This window comes from Salvia splendens, chromosome 4 (genome assembly GCF_004379255.2).
Source record: "Salvia splendens isolate huo1 chromosome 4, SspV2, whole genome shotgun sequence".
NCBI classification, from domain to species: domain Eukaryota; kingdom Viridiplantae; phylum Streptophyta; class Magnoliopsida; order Lamiales; family Lamiaceae; genus Salvia; species Salvia splendens.
The window spans coordinates 24750036-24759687 of NC_056035.1; the positions used below are offsets into that span (position 1 = coordinate 24750036).

The following is a 9652-nucleotide window of genomic DNA, read 5'->3' on the forward strand; positions in this document are numbered from 1 at the left end:
TTTGTTAGATTGAACATGTCTTATTTTGCTTATATTTATTTAGTTTATCTGTATGTGGATAGCTAAATTTATAGAACCTAGGGGATGAATGTAATTGACTTTATGTAGTTCTTTTTATTTGTTTAATATTCGGAACTCGCTTTACTTTAATTATTCATTGGTTTGTTTATATTTAGTTGCTAGGTTGTTTCTTTGAGTATTGTTAATCTCTAATCGGTGATGACTTTGATTGTGTAATGACCGCCCCCTTTTCATATCCATTAAACGAAGATGAAGTCAGATAAATAAATTCAAATTTCGTAAATTGACATATGAATGGAAGTATTTATTTTCGTGAACGAGAAATGTTTGCTAATTCGTAAAGGGGATAAAATTTAAAGTGTTATGAGCGAAATAAAAAGAAATGGCGCTCTCTTTATTTTCTTCCCAAAGTGAACGCTTCAAATTCATACAAGAAAGGAAATTTAGAACATAAGTTTCGTCGCTAACTAATTATATTACAATACACACTCATACAAGAAAAATACTAGAAACTTGATTCTTCTAAAAGAATCTATTACATGACTTAACTGTGTATTCTTTCTAAAGGGATCTATTACATAAACTTAAGCAGTTGTGCCCACAAAATGAAGTATACACAAAGGGAAAGACGACAAGGGATTCGCTCTCCCTTCCAACCAGGCCACGCAACACGCGGAGTCCGTAGAGCCCTTCGGGCCGAGAGTTTCAAACCACGAGATAAGCTATTCCCTCCAAGACCTACAATATGAACCCTGAGTTAACACAAGACAAATAGGATAAATGGCAGACTAAGTTAAAGGGGGAAACGGGCGGCTTTGAAAGAGGAAATGGGCAATGGGATCTTTTAGGAGAGAGTAAGAGGGACTCACCATATGGGGAAGTCGTGGTAGTGCAACAACCTGCATCCCAGCCTTTATCCAGCTGCTACGGGCCAAGAAGGACCCTCATCTGCAGCCCTCAAGCTGCAGATTTGTAGGGGCAAGCGCCTGCAGAAAGTGCACCGAGAGCACTGGTTGTGCAGCAGAAGACAAGGGGCTGAGATACCCTGTAATATGGGAACAAAAGAGGTTGTAAATTCCAATTAATGCACGAGTACATGCCTGCATAGTTGCAGGAAAAATCAGCCAACAAAGGGCAGCCTAGGACCCCTTACTCTGGCACTAAATAACAACCCTGTAGCTTTCAGTTACACACCCACTATACATAGAGATGATCTCTCAGTTTTACCTCCTTCACCACCACATATCATCACAATCAGTAAGCTAGAGAGTGAGAGAGACCGAGGCTTGAGCAGGAGTTTGAGCCGAGCAAAGAAGGTAAACTTCACCTCCCCTCAAACTCAAAACGTTGATAATACCATCAATTCATCATGTAGCAACATTTTGCACTAGGAAACACATCGCATGATAGTGGTGAATAAAGCCTATACACCATTCAAGCCACGATAGAACGAGAGAATCAGACTCATGCTCGATAAAACATAGGCCTCTTCATGCCAAGCTAAAACCAGTAGTTCCTCTAAACTTATGCAATAATTAAACCAAACCACAGAGGCATCGCACAACGAAATCAACATCAGATGCAGTGAACGAGAAATTCCAGTCTTAAACGAGTATCGAATGTGTCAAAAATCATGCTAACTCAGGGTATAGCTAGATAAAGTATATGAACCCTTGAATCCTACTTTAGACCTCAACAAATAGAATCAACAGACGTAGGGATATAGGAAGCGACGGGTGGCTAGAACTTCGAACGGAACCGTAACTCGGAGGAGTCGACGTTTGTTTTCCCTCCACCTAGGCGACGTGATTGGATGGTGGCGGCGACGCCGTGTCATCACCGAGAGCATGGAAGTCCACGCGACGGCCTGGCTCAACTCCGGACGATCTGGCTGCAACGAGAGGCGCAACGACCGGCGCAAAGGGGAGGACGACCACTCTCGTCCAATGGTTACCTAGGGTTCGACGTTTTTCTCCCCGATTGGGGATCTTCCCATTCAATTCAAGAGGAGAGTAGAGGGGAACTGAGGTGCGACGGCGACGACGGACGGCGGACGCCTCCGGGAGACGCGACGGAGGTGGCGATCCGTGGGTTTCGCCGAGGGAAAGGAGAGGAGTCTAGGGTTCTTCCCAATTTGGGGAAGAATTGTGTTTCGTCTGGAAATGGCCGATGGTGGAGGGGAGTATACTTTGGGCCTCACCAAATTGTTAAGTAATTGGGCCGTGTCTTTTATTTTTAATTAGGCCGTCTTTTTTTCTTTTGATTTGGGCCTGATTGAAAAAAAGAAACAAATCATGTGGGCCGGTTAGTTTAAATCGTGCCTGCTTTTAATCCCTCGGGCTGTTGAATTAAACGTTACCAGGCCGTAATCTTTTCGACCGGGCCATGATAAGAAGGAAAAAAAAAGAAAAAGAGAAATAGTCATGTTATGTCATGTTATACCATGTCAAATAAATGATTAAATGGAACTTATATTAATTTTAAGCAAAGTAAGTATTTTTAAGGTAATTAAGTATTTAAATCCAAGAGGATTTAAATTTGAAATTAGACATATGATAATTTAGATCATAGCGTGAGCCGCTAATTAAAGCATCGGAATTAATTTATAGACTCCCCTAATGTCATGCCAAATTAAATAATGGATAGCCATATTAAAGTTAAATATCTGGAATTTAACTAATACTCGAAAAAATCGGCGAATTCCCAAATAAATTAAATCACTTGATTTAATTTATGCTCAAGAATTTTATGGATTTAGGAGGAAAAAAGTAAAAATAATTACACAATTAGGTATGCATACACGCTAAATAAATAATTGCTTAAGCCTAATTTAAGTATATTATTTGTTTATAAAGGGGCGTCGTCGCGAGACAAGTAAAATCAAGTCGAGGAAGGCTCGCTTGAGAATTTAAGCAAACGAGGTGGTCTTTTCTTTCAAAACTTGATTTTATGTGAAAACGTGAATATTTTTGAATAAGTTGTCATGCCATGTTTTGTTTATGATTACCTATCTGTTGGCTATGCCAAGCATGTTAAATTGAATCTGGGTCCCAGTAGGACCGCGCAGACCCTACTCGGACTAGTGTACACATATGGGACTGTGTGCTAGCTTTCCAGTTGACCGGTCCAGTGATCGTCGTGGAATGTGGGCACATTCCCGGTTCACACAAGATCAGATATGGTATGTTATGATATGTTATGTGACTGCGCAGTTAAATTTACGAAATGATAAAGGATTTAGTGACCAGGGATTTATTTAAAGAAAAACACCGCGCTCACTCAAGTATGGCTGACAACTAATGAGAAATGTTTTGGCACTAAGTCCACTGGGTATATCAAATACTCAGCCCTGCATGTTTGTTTTCTTAACGTACAAGTTGATCGTGATCGGGGCGAGGAGGTGTTGGGAGAGACTAATAAATAAGAGTAAAACAGAGTAATAATCCAGATTCAAACAAAATATATAAATTCGGACATCGGAAACTGACGATTAATCGGAAACCAACAGATCTACTTCTACTAGACGAAGCAAACAGAACACAGAAATGAAACAATAAATTTTATCCGATCAACCAACTCAGCTTCAGATCTACACATCGAACGCTTAATCCACTCCGGATCCAAGCAATCCGAACCAAACTGCAACCAAAAACAACTCCATGAACTCCGCTACAACAGATCCACGCCGATCAACGGTAATCCAATCACGATTCAAAGCCGATTCAACAGATCAAGTGCGAAAAGCATCCATTCAAGTAAATAACTATAAACTCAGAAGCAAGCATCATCCATACTCGAAATCGACATCATCATAACGGAAAATAGAAATTGCATAGAAAGATTCAACAATACTTCAACAGTCAACAAAAGCCGAGCTTCGAACAGCAAAGACTCGGTGAAATTCACAGCAGCAAACGAAATGAAAGCAGTAAATTGTTTCTTCGTCCTACGTGAGGACGGTGGTACGCAACAACAAACTAAAAAAACCCTCTCGTATCCGAAAACCAAGTGTGTAGAAGTGTGTGCGAGTGAGCTGAGAGCCCAAAAGTAAAAACTGTGGTGTGAATTGTCTGCTCTCTCTTATATAGGTGCGGAGGTGATCTTCTAGAAGCCTTCACTTGAAATTTTTGTCCTATCCTTCGGCTTAGCGACCTCCTCCGTCTGGTTATTTCCTTCATAATGCTCATTTTTATCTCCAAATTTCCTTCGCCAGGCAATTGTCTTCCTTTCTTCCTTAGCCTGACGATATCTACTACACACCTGGCTTAAAAAGGTGCGTTAGACCCCGTAAATGCATGAACTTAACCCTACTACCGATGCATGAAATTAGCCTTATCAAACCGCTCACACTTAAACCATACTTGTCCTCAAGTATAAAGACAAGAAAATAGAAATAAGACGAATTTCAATGCATGGCTATCCTATGACCGACCCTACAGACACAAAGTCCTAGACCTAAACACACTAACAGACTCACAAAGAGGAAATAAACACACAAAGAAAAACACAAGGGCATGAACTAGTTTCAACTTTTAGGCAGCCGTCCCCACAAGCTTAAGGTCTATCCGATCATCTACAGTCTCCAAATCCTCCCATTTCCTTCTTCTACCTAATCGGTCTGTCAGTTTGTCAAGATAGCCTATTGACTTCCCAATTGTTGGATTCACTCGATCTCTCATTCCTCATCAGGGATGTTAGGATCGATTCACTCTTAAGTTATTGCCACACCACTGATGCTTCGGGTTATGAGAGTTCCTCCTACCTAAAGTCCCATTTTCTTTATTCCTGGGTCAAGTTACTATTGCTTCATGCCCTTGGATTTCTTTTCCTTCTCTTCCCCTTTTTATATATAATTTTTTTTATCCCCTGGACTTTGTCCAGGTTATGCCTCCTTTTCCTGGAATTCGTCCAGCTTATACCTCCTTTTCCTGGACTTCGTCCAGCTTATACCTCTAGGACCGTTTTCCTAACTTTTTTTCCTTCCGACTCTTCTCCCTAAACATCCAGTGGCGGCCCTCTTTTATTCATGTTAGCTCTAAGTGTTTAGGATTATAACTCACTTTTATAGTGGGGCTTCACAACTAGGTTATCTAAGACATCCTCTATCATTCTTACTTCATTCAAACCGATGTCAGTTTATTAAGGAAAAAGGCCTCAAAGTTGCCATGCATCCTATCTTCAATTGCTCTTACTAAAGGAATCTTGCCTTATTGTATTCACTAGCTCATGCGACACACAAAAACCTAGATCTAAAGACTCCTATTCACATTAAACACTGACTGCACTAACTCCCTCCCCCTCCCACTTCACTCAAGCTTGTCCCCAACCTATCCCAGTGAAGGGGGGAAACAGGGAAGTATTAACAGACCGAAACAAACACAAAAACACAACACACAAAACAACAAACATGCACAGGCAAAACAAACTTCTCACACTTAGACCGAGCAACGGGCTAAGTGGGAGAAATTACAATAGAACAAAAGCCTAAACATTCCTAAAAGAAACACAAACTTCTCACACATAGACTAAAGATTGGGCTAAGTGGGAGAAGACACATATAAACCCAGATACATATATACGTCACGAGGCATGCTAGAAAAACAAACACAAAAGCACAAACTCAAAACAGCAAACATATAAACATATAAAAACGGAAAGAAAATGAAAATAATACTGAAAAGTAAAAGTTACTTGGTCAATGGGGGGTCTCAATTCGGGGTCTGCCCCCCCGCGGGAGCCAAACTGGGGTGGAACATAGGGGCGGGTCACCTTCACTTTCTTCCTAGCCGGCGACGCCGGCTTCTCTTCTTCCTTCTCACTTTGCTTTGACACGTGCTTCTTCACAGACAAGGGCTTGGATGCAGATGGGGCTAACATGGGCTTAGACGCTGATGGGGGTTGCTGAAAAGAAGAGGTCCTGGCTGCCGGGACACACTGTTGGGTCCAGAGGGCAGCTTCTTCTGGGGCTGGGGAAACTTCTTCTGCAGCCAATCGGTCATCATCATTATCAGCTTAACGACTTCCGCCATGCGATCGCACTGCACGGTTGACCTTCCCACCAAGTCAGTGATGCTTCCCCTAAGGGCCTGCATCTCCTCCCGAACTCTGCCGAGCTCCTTCCGCATCATGCCCATCTCCTTCTTCATCTCTTCATAATCCACGCTGGCTATTGTTTCGACACCATCCTGCTCTGTCTTCACCTTGGGTTCCATCATTCCCACCTCATAGAAACAGACATCTTTCCCGTGCATGTAGAGTAGACCCTTGTTGAAAAAATAATCAACACTGAATATCTCTGGGGGCTCTCGCACATGACTACCTCGGGTACAGATTTGGCTATCATCATGATTGTGTTGCGTTGGGGGTATGCACCGAGAAGATGACACGTATACATGTGGCGTGAAGGGTTGGCGACCATCTGATGACAAGCCTGAGCCAGCCAATAGCCCAGGTGTACCTTCACATCTTTCGCCATGCACCATGTAAAGTAGAGGTCAGCAGTGGTCAAGGCAGAGTTGGAGGTTCCCATCAGATTGTAACTTATAAACGTCTAGGCAAAATGGAGGATGCGGTTGTCAATATGGAAGCCCTTGGAATAGCTTGTTTTAAACGTTCCCACCTTGGGGTGGGTAACGAATTCCCATGCCGACTGTGCTTTGAACCCGGGGGTGTACTTCGGAGCTCCTACCATGCTCTCGTTCCAAATGCCATCATCGTCCTCGGTGCGAGTGAACAACCCCATCCGTAGGGACCACTCCCTGATACTCATCTTGTGCTCCTCAGTAAACAGCCGGAAGGTGATCGAATCCGCGTCAAGGTCGGTGGTGGCTTTCAGCCTGAATGTCGAGAAAAACTCCCGTGCTAACGACGTTGGCACCTCCGCAGTGCTATGTTTCAAGAGCCAATCTTACCCAATAGCACCAATGTATTGACGGAACTCCTCGTATGAGTCAATCTCCCGCAACTCTTCCGGATCATACTGTTTCCCAGATTTCGCCAGCTTACCAATACCGCTTCGCTCCTTGTAGGTTGCTGCCCTCTTTGAATCATCAAACTTCCCTATTGCTTCAAGCAACCCTTTTGTCAAACTTCCTCTTGCTCATCCATCGCTTCATCCTCGGACTCACTAGCCGGGTTAGGGCCGACCTGTTCCTTAGCGAAATGAACTTCTGTTGGGGCAGGAAGTGGAGCTTCACCAGATTTGTCCATTGCGGTCTTCCTGGACTTCTTGATCTGGGAGGGAGCCGCATGCTTTCCTTTCCTTTTGCGTTCCGCAGCTAGGCAGTGTTCTTCTGCCTCATCCTCATCCCTGCTCGACCCAGGAGCTTCCTCCTCTTGTTCGCCCTCTGTCCCTGAGGCTAGGGATTCCTCTGCTGTAGGTTGGGCGAGATCATTAATCTCATCCCTCAAACTCCTTCTGGCCCTACGCCTGGCCTCCTTTTGATCCACCGGCGAGTCTGTGTCCTCCGGATTCTCTACCAGATCTACCACCAATTTTAGCCCACTTTCCTCGGGCACCAAAAATTCATCAAGAACGGGGGCCTCCCCCCCTCAGACAAACTAGGGGCCCCCCCTCAGTATTAACATGGGGTTCTCCCTCAGCAACTGTTCTGTCAACAATAGGGGTTTCCTCCTCAACTACCTAGTCATCAAAAACTAGGGTTTCCCCCTCAACAACATCCTCTGCAGAAACAGGGGTTACCCCCTCAACAACCTGTGTTGTACTCTCTTCACCAACCACCATACGCTCAAGTTCTCAGGCCGACCCACTCTCATCCTTCAGTTCATCGCCCACCGCTGCGTCTCTCTCCGGCGCCTTGGGTGTTAGTTCGGCTTCTGCATGCGAAATTACGGGTTTGGCTATCGAATCATCTTGAATCATCAGCGGTGATGGTGCTGCGGTTGTTTTTTCGGAAGGTTTGGCATGTTCCATCATCGCTGAGAAGAGGGCGAAGGCCTTCATCGCCTCCTCTGCACTACCAAACTTTCTTGTTAAATCTGCCATGAACGCCACCGCGTCGGAATCTGCGGAGGTGGTGGGGTTTCCGGCCTTCTCGGTGTGAGCGGGTGCCTTCGTCATCTTCTGATTATGCAAAAACACAAGAACTTGGAAGAATTCTGGTGATTAGGGTTAGAAGGATTGTGGGTATTGCGAGAGAAAAGATTTGGGGAAGAATATAGAGTAGAGAGAGAGTTCGGTTTTTTAGAGATTGGAAAATAAAAGGAAAAGGAGTAAAAATTGGTAATTTTAGATAAGGAAAGGGGAATAGTTGCAGGGCGGTTGCAGGCGTGATGTAAGCAACCGCACATCTCCCCATAAAATTAAAATTTGGAGGAAATGCCACTACACACAACTCAGAATTATCCCTAAAAACTTTCACTCGATGACCATTAACAAGGAAAGGGACAGAGTTCGAGGCACTTCCCTGGATTTCCACAGCTCCATTTGCTCGAAGGCCAACAATTGTGTACGGCCCAATCCACTTGGACTTCAGCTTCCCAGGTATCAGCTTGAGCCTGGATTGGAAAATGAGGACCTTCTGACCCACTTGTAGTTCCTTGACCCGGAGATTTTTATCATGCCAGAGCTTTGTCTTTTCTTTATACCACATTGCGGAATCATACAACTCCAGCCATAACTCTTCCAGCTCCTGAAGTTGCAATTTTCTCTCTTCCTCACAAGCCTGGGGTCTCATATTAATCTCCTTCACCGCCCAATATGCTCTATGCTCCATGCTCCATTCTCATGGGCAGATGGCACATCTTGCCAAACACCAGCCGGTAGGGCGACATCCCAATAGGAGTTTTATATGCAGTCTTGTAAGCCCATAATGCATCGCCGAGCCTCTTGCTCCAATCCTTCCTTGACGGGTTCACCGTCTTCTCCAAAATTGCCTTGATCTCCCTGTTCGAGATCTCTGCCTGTCCCTTAGACTGAGGATGATACGGGGTAGAAAGCCTGTGATGGACTCCGTATTTCCTCATTAGAGCTTCTATGGTTCGGTTACAGAAATGCGTATCTTGGTCAGATATAATAGCTTGGGGCACACCGTACCAGCTAAAAATGTTAGCTCTAAGAAACTTAGCCACCTCTTTGGCTTCACAAGAAGTGGTTGCTTTGGCTTCTATCCACTTTGAAACATAATCTACGGCCGCAAGGATGTACGTATTCCCGTATGAAGATGGAAATGGACCCATGAAATCCATCCCCCAGACGTCAAAGATTTCACAAACGATTACTGAGACCTGCAGCATCTCATCTCTCTTTGAAATTCCTCCAGTTAGCTGGCATCTCTCACAGTTTTGACTGAATTCAAAAGAGTCCCTGTGTAATGTAGGCCAATAAAATCCACTGTCTAGGACTTTCCTCGCAGTCTTCCTTGGTCCAAAATGACATCCACACGCCAACGCATGGCAATGATTAAGCACGTCCCTCTTCGCCCATTCGATTCGGGGATACATCTCCTGATTACTTGGTCAGCTCCCATCTTCCACAAGTAAGGATCGTCCCAAAAATAATACTTAGCCTCACTCTTAAGCTTCATCTTCTGGGCCCGGGAAATTTATTGTGAACTAGGCACCTCTCCAGTGACCAAGTAATTTGCCAAGTCTGCGAACCATGGTTCCGCGT

The 9652-nt window shown here is 44.2% G+C and overlaps 1 long non-coding RNA gene across 1 annotated transcript; it reads right to left on the reverse strand.

Moving 5' to 3' along the window:
• Positions 1-394: 394 nt before the first annotated feature.
• Positions 395-2198, reverse strand: LOC121801236. The gene is made up of 2 exons (XR_006050568.1): positions 891-2198; positions 395-759 (listed from the first exon to the last, which is right to left on the reverse strand). It is a non-coding gene; the product is annotated as an uncharacterized LOC121801236 (long non-coding RNA).
• Positions 2199-9652: the final 7454 nt, after the last annotated feature.